Below are 12276 nucleotides of genomic sequence, written 5' to 3'. Positions count from 1 at the left end.
GATACGCACGTCGTGCATGTATCGTCTGGTAATGTCGTCCATATAGCAGTGCTCGTAAAATATACACTGGTCTCTCAAATTACACGCGTAACACGCCGGTTTTACTTACAGACCTCGGGCCCTCGGTTTCATTACGCCTGTATTTTACGCGTTGTTTTCGACGATGAGTAAATTACACTTGTATGTTAATACAGGTTTGAAATAAACCAGAGCTCCCAAGCATGGCCTTACCGTTTCATGTCGTCCCAGTTTCTCGAAGGTGCTCATAGGTGTCCGATGATCCTGGCTTCCTGAATGAGTAGTGGGCGCTGTATCAGACCATCCGTAGGGCCCGCGAGGCCCTCTCCGTTGTCCTTCGAGTTGTTGCGCTCGCCATGGCGCCGAGCATTGTTAACATCGTCAACGAACATGAGGATTCAGGAGATGACTTTATTTTGACTGGATGACACTAGGGACCCACTAGGGCCATAGCCGTACGTATGCAAGTGCCTCCTTATGTAAGTGCATCTAGTGCCACCTCTAGTTGGTTTTGGAGTATTGACGACAAACCTAGTTGAGGGACTAATGTGTTTGTGAGAATTGCAGGATAACACAGGTAGAAGTCCCTCATTGATTCGGTTTTACTACCAGAGATGACCCCTAAAAATGTATGAAGACATTGAAGTCAAAGGTGGTATATGAAGATATTCACATTGAAGACTATGACAAGAGAAGACACCACATGAAGCCTATGGAGCTCGAAGACTTTGATCTTTCGTAGTTCTTTTTCTTTTGTGTTGAGTCATAGGAACCACCATACTGTTAAGTGGGGTCCAAGAGAACCAGTCAGAATGACTAAAGTGATGCCTAACCAAAAACCTATGTCTTCGAGTGAAGACTATGAGAGCGAATCTTGTCCAGAGTCGGACAAGTCAGCTTTGCTTGTAGCCCAAGTAAAGTTGCTGTGTAAGTTTGAAATATGAACGTTGGAACACGTGTCAGTTCCTTAGTGACCTAGGGTCATTTTGGACAAATCAGGTCGGGTTGCCAAGTGGCTATAAATAGCCCACCCCTACAACCATAAACGGTTGGCTGCTCAGATTGCGAGTACGGCTTTTGTCGTTTGAGAGCAACCCACCTCGAAGCCTTTGAGAGAGAATTCCTTGCGAGGATAAAGCCCTAACCACCCAGAGCCAAAGAGAATTAGGCATCACTTAAGTCTTCTTGTCTGTGTGATCTGAAGACTTATTACACTTGAGGACTGTGCATCCTCCAGCCGGTTAGGCGTTGCGTTCTGAGCATCCAAGAGACATTGTGGATTGCCGGTGAACGAAGTCTGTGAAGGTTTGGGAGTCTACCTTGAAGACCTACCAGAGTGATTGGGCGAGGTCTGTGTGACCTTAGCTCAAGGGGAATACGGTGAGGACTGGGTGCCCTGAGCTGCGTGTTCAGGACTGGGTGTCCGGGACTGTGTGTCCTAAGGTTTAAATACCTAGCCGCCCCAACCAGACGTACAGTTGTCACAGCAACTGGAACTGGTCCAACAAATCATTGTCTTCAACGAGTCACTGGTTTCATCTTCCCTTCCCTTTACTTACTGTTACTCCTTGTGAAGTCACTGTATGTTTGCACTATCTTTTGTCTTCACTGAGTGACTGCGTGTTCTGTCTGGCTTCACAATATCTTCCTACCTGATCCTTACTACATTGCTGCTATTAGTCATTGTGCTTTCACTCTATTGAATACTTGACTATGGCTTGCCTAGTGTAGTCTACCTTCCGCTGCAGGGAAATAGGTTTATTTCTATTGTTTGTCTTCATAACTTCCACGTTTTGAAGACTTTCATAAAAATCACCTATTCACCCCCCCTCTAGTCGATATAACGCACTTTCAATTGGTATCAGAGCAAGGTGCTCCCTTGTTCTGTGTGATTCGGTTTAACCACCTGGAGTTTTAGCTATGTTGACTGCAGGGATAATTAAAGTCTCCGATGCGTGCCCCGTCTTCGATGGAACTGAATATCCCTACTGGAAGAATAAGATGCGCATGCATCTTGAAGCCATTGACGTCGACCTATGGTATGTCGTCGAGAACGACGTTCCCAAGGCTGGAGAAGGTGTCACTGCTGCTGATGTCAAGAAATTCGTTCAACTGGACTCTACTGCCAAGAATACCATCTGTGGTCATCTAACCAAAGGACAGTATGGCCGTGTGAGTGCTTTGAAGACATCTAAGCTGGTCTGGGACTGGCTCTCCAAGGTCAATGAAGGCATCTCAACCCAGAGAGATCAGAGATTCAGTGTCCTTCGCAACCTCTTCAACCGCTTCAAGCGAAATGACAACGAGAATGTCCAGCACACATTTGACCAACTCACTGACATCACAAATGAGCTTCAAGCCCTCAGCGCTACTGAGATCACCAAACATGAAGTCGTCAAGACACTACTGAGATCACTTGATAGTTCGTTTGACATCCTAGCCCCGATGATTCAAGAACGTCCTGATTTCAAGACACTCGATCCGTCTGACATACTTGAGAGGCTCAACACACATGAGTTTCAGCTTTCTGAGAAAAGAGATATCTACGGTCCAAACTATGGGCGAACTCGTGCCTTGAAGGCAAAAGCTGTCTCCTCATCTAAAGAAGAATCTGACAGCAGTTCTGATGATCCTGAAGACTTTGGAAGGGAACTTGCTATGCTTGTCAAGAAGTTCCAAAAATTCACCAAGAAGAAAGGCTTCAGAAAGTCTTCCCGATCAAGCTCAAGGAATGATGAAGCTTCTGCTCATGACTACAAGAAGAAAACATGTCACAAGTGCAAGAAACTTGGCCACTTCATCTCTGAGTGTCCACAGTGGGACAATGAGAACAAAAGGAAGAAGAAGAGCAAGGAATATGAATCTGATGACAAGAAGAAGAAGAAATACTCAAAGTCTTCTTCCAAGTCTTCATCACACAAGAAGAGCTCATCTGGCAAGGCACGTGCGTTTGTTGGCAAGGAAATGGATTCAGAGGAGGAGTCTGCTTCTGAGGAGGAGGTGGAGTCTGAGGAGGAGTCCGATTCAGGCGTTGCAAGTCTGGCTACATCATATGTTGCCAAGTCCATCTTCAGCACTGAAGACAATGACTTCATCACCGACACCAATGCAAATGACAAGGACTAGTCCGCTTCTACCTACTGCTTCATGGCACGCGGTGCCAAGGTAAACACACGCACTACTCACTATCAAACATCTAGTGATGATGACTCTGATTGTGATTCAAAACCCAGCTACAAAACACTTGCTAAAATTGTAACTGAACAACAGAAAGCTATGGAACATATTCAAAAACTGTTAGACAGAAGCGATGATCTGTTAGGTGCTGAAATGACTCGATCTGAATCCTTAATTGAAGACATAAAAAATCTTCACGTTAAGTGTCAGGAACTTTAAAGTTGTCATGAAACTCTCTCAACAACTCATGAAAAGCTTTCCTATGATTATATTCAAAGGAAGCAAGATCTTGAGAAATTGAGAGCGGTTCATGAAGATCTTCAAAAGCAAAATGAGTCACTTCGCACCAAACAGATCAGTTCCGCTCAGGAAGGATTTGAACCACCATGTCTTAAATGCATTGAGCATGATAATGCTACTTCTGTTGCTGAATGTTCTACTGCTACTGCTGTTGCAATATCTTCAACTGTTGATGTGGTAACTAACCCCTCTGCCGAGGATACCACCGCTATTGCTGATGAGAATGCTAGGTTGAAGACATTGCTTGAAACAGGGATGTACAAGAGTCTTAAAGGGCATCAGACACTATGTGATGTCCTCAAAAAGCAGATTCTGAACCGAAACCCGAGGCAAGAGGGTGTTGGGTTTGTAAGGAAAATGAATGCTGATGTCTCTTACTGGAAACCTGAGCAGTACCCCAAAACCATGTGGGTTGCTGCAAAGGAACCTTCAGCAGATCCATCCAATCTATCTGGCTTCACTTGTGCTAACCCCATTATCATTGATGAATCCTTTGATGCAAACTATACACTGTTTAAGAATCAGAATGGTGAAGTGTTTGCCAGGTACATTGGTACTAACTGCAGGAATGGACCGCCTATGAAGAAGATCTGGGTTCCGAAAGGTGTCTGAAGAATCTTCCTGTGAATGTCATCATGACACCTCACGTGAAGAAGACAAACCTCAGACCAAAGGCTTCATACGGTCCAAAGGCTTCATACAGACAGAGGACTCACCTGAGTCGCACTAACGCAAATGTTTTGCAGGGAAACCATACTCAGGCGTATGAATATGAGAGCGGTTCATCAAACCGCCATGTTCATAAGAACAAGAACTATTTTGCTTATTCTTATGAGTACTATTGTCCGCCTGCAAAACTGTTTACCAGGGCTCCAAAGCCAAAATTCTCAGATGCTGCACTTAGACTTATTGCTTCTAAGCCACCCTTGAAGATGTGGGTGGCTAAGAAAGCTTAACTCTCTTTTGCAGGGAAAGGTCTCCAGCAGAAAACCAAAATCGTCTGACGCTATTGCTGGGGACCTTAAACATCTTGTAGGGCGCAAGATCAAATGCCCGAATGGTCTTACTATGTACTTCGTTCCTGAATCGCTTGCTACTCTCCCTATTAGTCCTAATCTGGATCTAAGCTTTCATAACCCATTGGTTCGTCAAATGTTTTTGCTTCACAATGCTCTTGGTGAAGCCTATCCCCCTAACTGCACTGTAGGGTACGACACCAGCGTCTTCAGAATGGATTATTTATAGTGGGTGTACAAATCACATGACTGGCAAAAGAAGCCTTCTTATGGACTCAACCTTACGTCCATCCGACAAGAGCCACATCACATTTGCTGACACTGGTAAAAGTAAGGTATTGGGTCTAGGTAGAGTTGCAATCTCAAGGGATCAACACATGGATAAAGTCATGCTTGTTGAATCCCTTGGCTTCAACTTAATGTCTGTCTCAATGCTTTGCGATTTGAACATGATCGTAATATTTGGAAAATATCGTTGCCTTGAACTAATGGAATCTGACAAGTCTCTAGTATTTGAAGGGTATCGAAAAGATGATTTGTACGTGGTAGATTTCTCAGCAGGACCACAGCTTGCCGTATGTCTTCTAGCAAAAGCTTTAGAATGCTGGCTCTGGCATCGGAGGCTTGGGCATGCTGGCATGAGGAACCTCCACACCCTTGCGAAGAAGAAGCATGTCATAGGCATCGAGGGCGTCAAGTTCAAGAAAGATCACTTATGCGGTGCCTGTGAAGCAGGGAAGATGACGAGGGCCAAACATCCCTCGAAGACAATCATGACCACTACTCGACCCTTCGAACTGCTTCACATGGATCTTTTCGGTCCCACTCATTACTCAACTCTTACTACCACTGCTTGCCTCTATGGCTTTGTCATTGTTGATGATTATTCTAGATATACTTGGGTGCACATAATCCTTTACAAGACTGAAGTGCAGGATGTCTTCAGACGCTTCGCCAATCGAGCTATGAACAATTATGGCGCCAAGATACAGCACATCAGAAGTGACAATGGCACTGAATTCAAGAACACTGGCCTTGATACATATCTTGATACCTTGGGCATCACACATGAATTCTCAGCCCCGTACACGCCACAGCAGAATGGCGTCGTTGAACGCAACAACAGAACACTCATTGAGATGGCCAGAACGATGCTAGATGAATACAAGACCCCAAGAAAATTCTGGCCTGAAGCCATTGATACTGCATGCCATACAATCAATCGTGTTTATCTTCACAAGCTTCTGAACAAGACATCTTATGAGCTCCTTATTGGCAAGAAGCCAAATGTCAGTTACTTCAGAGTATTTGGCGCAAGGTGCTGGATCAAGGACCCACATCACACCTCAAAGTTTGCACCAAAAGCACATGGATATGGAAAGGATTCGCACTCCTACAGAGTCTTCAATCTCTTTCATTACAAAGTGGTTGAAACAGTGGATGTGCGGTTCGATGAGACCAACGGTTCACAAAGAGACCAACTGCCAAATGTGCTAGATGAAGTTCCATCTAGTGAATCGATCAAGCTAATGGGAACTGGAGAAATTATACCTTCTGAAGCTCATCCTGAAGAAGAACTTATCATCTCAGCACCTGATCAACATGAAGACAATGCTCAGCCTGAAGACATTCCTTCTAACAATGACAATGATCAGCAAGAGCAAAGTCTTCGCCCTGTACATCCTCGCATTGCCAATGAAGTGCAGGTTGAAAGAATAATTGATAGCATCAATGCACCAGGTCCACTCACTCGTTCAAGGGCAACTCAGCTAGCAAATTTCTATGGGCACTTCGCATTCATCTCAATAACAGAACCCAAGAAAGTTGAAGAAGCATTCATGGAACCTGAATGGATTCAAGCTATGCAAGAAGAGCTTCAACAGTTTGAGCTGAATAATGTATGGGAACTAGTTAAGCGTCCTGATCCACGGAAGCACAATATAATAGGCACCAAATGGATATACCGCAACAAGCAAGATGAGCATGGTCAAGTTGTCAGAAACAAAGCTCGTCTCGTTGCTCAAGGATATACTCAAGTGGAAGGCATTGACTTCGATGAAACATTTGCTCCTGTGGCTATACTTGAAGCCATACGCATACTGCTGGCCTATGCAAATCATCATAACATACTTCTATATCAAATGGATGTGAAGAGTGCTTTTCTCGACGGCAAGAATGAAGAAGAAGTGTATGTTGCACAACCGCCTGGCTTTGAAGATCCAAAACATCCTGACATGGTATACAAGCTCAACAAGGCACTGTATGGCCTCAAACAAGCCCCTTGGGCCTGGTATGACACACTCAAACACTTCCTGAAGAGCAAAGGCTTCATACCTGGTTCCCTAGACCCCACTCTCTTCATGAAGACATATGATGGTGAACTGTTTGTGTGCCAAATATATGTGGATGACATAATCTTCGGCTGCACCAATCAGAAGTACAGTGAAGAGTTTGGATATATGATGCAAGAGCAATACCAGATGTCCATGGTGGGGGAGCTGAAGTTCTTCCTCGGTCTTCAAATACGACAACAACGCAATGGCATCTTCATATCTCAAGAGAAGTATCTCAAAGATTGCCTGAAGAAGTTTGGTATGCAAGACTGCAAAGGCTTCACAACACCAATGCCAACCAAACATCATCTGGGTCCTGACGACAATGGTAAAGAGTTCGATCAAAAGGTATACCGCTCCATGATTGGTTCTTTACTTTATCTATGTGCATCTAGGCCAGATATTATGCTTAGTGTTTGCATGTGTGCTCGATTTCAAGCGGCACCAAAGGAGTCGCATCACTTAGCTGTGAAGCGAATTCTTTGATATTTGCCTCACACCCCAACTCTAGGATTATGGTATCCAAAGGGCTCAGAGTTTGATCTGGTTGGATTCTCGGATGCTGATTATGCTGGTGACAAAGTTGATCGCAAGTCTACATGAGGCACATGTCACTTTCTGGGACGATCACTTGTATGTTGGTCTTCAAAGAAGCAGAACTGTGTATCTCTCTCCACTGCTGAATCTGAATACATTGCTGCTGGATCTTGCTGTGCTCAACTTCTGTGGATGAAGCAAACACTCAAGGACTATGGCATTCATCTGAAGCAAGTGCCACTTTACTGCGACAACGAAAGCGCCATCAAGATTGCCAACAACCTAGTTCAGCACTCGAAGACAACGCACATTGAAATTCGTCATCACTTTCTCAGAGATCATGTTGTGAAGGAAGACATTGATATCATACACGTCAACACTGAAGAGCAATTGGCAGATATCTTCACCAAGCCCTTGGATGAGAAGAGATTTTGCAAGTTACGGTGTGAGCTAAATATCCTGGAATCCTCAAATGTCCTATGATCGGGTACACATCCTAACCCTTATGCATATTGATTACTTAGATGTGCAACACACGAAGTAAAGTATATCTTCAATCAATGAAGACATACATTCTAAGTGTGAATACATTAATGTGGAATTTGAGTTCGGAGCGCCACGATAATTGTGCACCGTGTCTGGGTCTAATACTTCCTATACGGTGGGTAACACCACTACCAAACGTTCTATTTTTAAGTGTTTCACTCATGGCGTTACCTTGCAATGTCTTCACATTTGGTTTGGCTTCGATCTCAACATATCTTCATGATTATCTTCACTATGTTGATTATATATATATATATATATATATATATATATATATATATGCTAGTGTTCTATCCTCTACAACATTCACTTATAGCTATGTCTTCTTGTTTGAATCTTTTGAACAAAGTGAATGTGATCGGACCCTAACCTCTCTATGCTTTCTATCTCAAATTCTATCTCTCCAAATCATATGCATTCTATTGAAACTGTCGAATGTCTTCTCTGCGTCCTTGTCAGCAGAAGATACAGAGACAACCATTAAGTCCATTTTTAATGCTCATTCCTCCACATGAAACCCGGAGAAGTAGGAACGACCACCCGACAATCAAGACGTGCGTGGGACGTGGAACAAACCCCAAAATTCTGCATAATGGTCACGTGTTCCTCAGATGCGAATCGCCAGGGGCACCTGTGTAATAGCGCAGTGCCGCCCCTGTACCTATAAATACACACTTCACCGCGGTCATTATCTCTTCTTCCACTCTCGCACGAACCCTACCGCCACCGCTAGCCCTCGACGACGCCGGCGACGAAGCGCTTCGCTGCCGCAACCTCTCCGACGCCGTCTTCACGCCAACCGCAGACATCGTCCTCTCCGCCGTCGCCGTAGGTGTCCTCCGTCGCCAAGTTAGGGCACGGAAGATCGAACTGCTCGGCCTCATCTTCCACTCCGTCTAGCAGTTCTTAGTGTGGTAAATAAAACTTCCTTTTTACAACACCATTGATCCTATGGATTTGTCACTTTCTACCACAAGCAGTTTCTGTTCACACAAGTTAGATCTCTCTCATACTGCATCTCATAACATGCCTAGTATATTCACTTATGCTTCACAAAGTAGTTAGATTCCTCACTTGTACTGATCTCTGGATTCGTACAAATCTGGAACCAACTCCTTATCTATGAGTGAATGTCTTCGCACGATGAGGTCAATGTCTTCTAAACTGATTTATCTTCAAAATCTTCTGAGAATGCATATGACCTCTTCCCCATCCCTCGCACCTTAATGCTATCACAGGTACATGTCCGTGGGAGAATCCTTTGGTTTTCATAGTCTGCATTCATTTGCAGAATTCTTACAACATCACATAAATTCTCCCGAAGCCAGTTCCTGTTGGTCCAGCAAGCGAAAACCTTTGAAGCCTTTGAACGTGTTGAAGCCTTTCAGGTTAAAGTTTATGGCTTCAGAGAAATCAATAAGGAAGGGTGGCAGAAAGCGTCGTGGAGAAACATCCAGAGATCTGCCAGATGAACTGTCAGAACTGTACAAGACAGATCCTGAAGAGGATTACAATCAGCGCAAGACCCGAATCCAATGGATTCGAAGATATTGGGCAGAACAATGGTTCAAATACAGATTTGTAACCCAGGAATATGCAGAGAAAAACGCCATCAAGAGACCGTGGGGAGACATACTATACAAGAATCTTCTACCCAGGTCCAGAGATGAAGCCATTGCACAAGGCTTCTATCCATGCATGGTCCGTGGGCCACAGCCAGCTGATGCACACCCATCGTCACTACTATGGTGTCGTGACGACAATCTGTTCAAGTGCAACTTCCAGTTTGCCCAAAACTCAGCGAAGCAGAACAAGAAGACTTTCGGGTTAGACTTCAACCCTGGTCCCTCATCTCCAAGGGTAGATGGCACACGACATGCAGAACCCAATGTCATCGGTCCTTTCTATAACCTTGAAGGCCTCATCACCCGCATCTTAGTTCAAGGGACTGCAGTGAATGAGCCTGCAGCTGAAGCTGAATCAGAAGAAGCTCCTGCAGTGCCGAAGCCAAAGCAGTTGAAGAAGCCTAAAGCTTCAAAACCTGCCCCTTCACCAAAAGTCTCATGGGCGAAGCCACTGGCAACTGCACCTCCTGAAGACAGTGTGCAGTCCGAAGACTTATCTCGCATCTCCAAGCCCCAGAAGGCCAAGATGCCTCTGCCACACACCGGCCAAGAGCTAACTGCTGCTGCAATTCTGCGCAATGACGACATTGATCTGTCAAGTGATGAAGATCTTGCAGATGATGCTCTTGAGCAACTCATCAAGAGCAAAGAAGAAGCAGAAATCTTCAATGATCTGCCTCTCTTTGATGTGACCATCATTCACAACTTCATTGACGAGTGGTTTGACACGCCAAACATCAGCTTTGAAGATCTGCAGCTACCCATTGGCCTCAGTGTCGCTTTCCAAGGCGCTATTGCTTCAGAGCTAGCTGTCGCCCAGCGCATTGTTGAACTGAAGCAAAAGATTGACTATGAAAAGGCTCGGTTCAAGAAGCATATGGCCAAGCTCAGCGTGCAGGAAGTGAAGAACTTCAAGAGTATGATGCACGAGCTCAAGGAAGCCTTTGTAAAGAAACATGCAGAAGCTCAGGGTTCGCGTGAGCGCATGAAGACTCTGGATGACAGATGTGTGCAAGCCTATAATGAGGCTGAGAAGCGCAAGGCACTTGGGCGTCCTGGCATCGACCCCAGGATGGCCGCAAAGAAGAAGAAGAAGCCTGCTACAGCTGAACCTGACGCACCAAGGCAGGAAGCAGTTCCGATTGTCTTCCCAACTAGACTGACTGGCTCGAAGCCAAAAAGCCGGTCAACCGCTTCAGAGCTCAAGAAGACAAGAACTGCTGAGGCTGAAGCCAGGAAGAGGAAACACTCTGAAGCCTCTCCAACTTCCCCCTCCAAGAAGAAGAGGTAGACCAAGAAAGATCGGGCTGCTCCCACAGAGCCTTTGATAGTTGAACCTATTTCGATGGTCTATCCTGAAGCTGAACGACAACTGACAATCCATGAGCCTGCTTCCACGGAGGCTCATGAAGCTGAAGACTTTCCAGCAGCTGATCCCATCGCTGCTGAAGACATTGGTCAACAGGACCATGTAGAAGATGGTGCAGTCCTTCCTCAGCTTGAGAACAGCGAACTCATCAGCATTGGTCGTCCACTGACGCCAATTGCACAGGATGCTTCATGGGCGGATCGCCCACAAGAGGAAGAAGACTATGAGGCCCAGCCCACTCAAACTCCACAGGCGTCGCCCGTGTTGCGCAGGCTTCCCAAAGGTCCAAGGCCTCAAGTCTCTGCTGAAGACAATCCGGCTGCATCAGCCGCAGAAGAAGAAGTCCCACAAGATCCCACTCCCCTGTCCCAACAAGAAGCAGTTCTCAAGGAGAACGTGCCTGTGAACGACCCTCCAGCTCGTCAAGTGGAGGATGAAAATCTTGTGACTGCCACAACCACCAATGAAGCTAATGTGGAGCCCTCCCCAATGGAAGAAGAAGACAGCGAAGCCACTGATCCCGTCACTTCTATTCATGAGTCTGCTGCCGGTCCCCAGTTCGACTATCATGTTGAGCACAGGCCTCAGGTACAGAAGCCAATCCCAAGATTGCCAAAGTTCCCAGGTCATGCATCAGCACCTGGCTCCTTCAACATCAATGGCTTCAGAGCAGACAACACATTCTTCGATAGCTCCCGGAACCCCTACTCAAGGGAAAGGATATCATCTGACCGGTTCTGGAGCTATCCTCGGCGAAGCTATTACTCATGCATTCTTTACAACCAAGGTCGCATCTTCCCACACAAGCACCTTAACATTGAAGCTATAGCTGGTCTGCCCTGTCTGGAAGAAGCTTTGGATTGCTTCAAGGAAGTTGGACTGCTGCCGTTCATTACTGACCAAGAGCATTGGAATGAAGAGCTGCTGCTCCAATTCTATGCCACACTTCACATCCGAGGGTACAGCAGAGATCCAAAGACTTGGGTCCTGGAGTGGATGACCGGAAATGTTCATCACGAAGCCAATGCATTTGACATCATTGAGCTCACTGGTTTGCCCACTCCTGGCGATCTCTACAAGCATGGCTGTCAGCTGCACAGTGAAGCTATTGAGAGCATCTTTCAGAGGCCTGAACCTGATATGAGTCAGATGCTCAGCATGATGAAGCCATTGCCCCAAGATGCTGCTTATCCCACAGAGTTCTTCGTTGAAGACCTTGAATCTGCCAAGAACTTTCTATCACATCATCAGGCAAACTCTGTGGCCCATCAAAGGGCACTCTCCAAATGCCAAGCTTGAGGGTGCAATGAAGACTTTGGTCTTCTATATACTTCATGGCAAATGCTTCAATGCAC

The sequence above is a fragment of the Triticum urartu genome, chromosome 3A (assembly GCF_056163025.1).
Source record: "Triticum urartu cultivar PI428250 chromosome 3A, HENAU_Tu73, whole genome shotgun sequence".
Classification (NCBI taxonomy): Eukaryota; Viridiplantae; Streptophyta; class Magnoliopsida; order Poales; family Poaceae; genus Triticum; species Triticum urartu.
The sequence above is the reverse complement of the archived record's forward strand: the minus strand, read 5'-3'. Positions refer to the sequence as shown.